The sequence below is a fragment of the Mastomys coucha genome, unplaced genomic scaffold (assembly GCF_008632895.1).
Source record: "Mastomys coucha isolate ucsf_1 unplaced genomic scaffold, UCSF_Mcou_1 pScaffold22, whole genome shotgun sequence".
NCBI lineage: Eukaryota > Metazoa > Chordata > Mammalia > Rodentia > Muridae > Mastomys > Mastomys coucha.
This window is the reverse complement of record NW_022196905.1, coordinates 133,814,209-133,814,408: the sequence shown is the minus strand read 5'-3', so window position 1 is coordinate 133,814,408 and position 200 is coordinate 133,814,209.

The window sequence follows — 200 nt, the reverse complement described above, 5'->3', positions numbered from 1 at the left end:
ATATCACTAGAAATCGGTAATGTATAATAACCCTTTGGGCAAGAAACCCAGTCCCCGCAGCCGCCACCGGAAAATAATTACTTTCATATCAAAACTCTGCAGGAGCCCAGCGGCCCGGCCCTCTGCAGCCCCCGGCTCTCGTCACCCCGCGCTGCGCGCCCCCGGCGTGTGCCAGTGTGCGGGGGTGCGCGCTGGGGCGT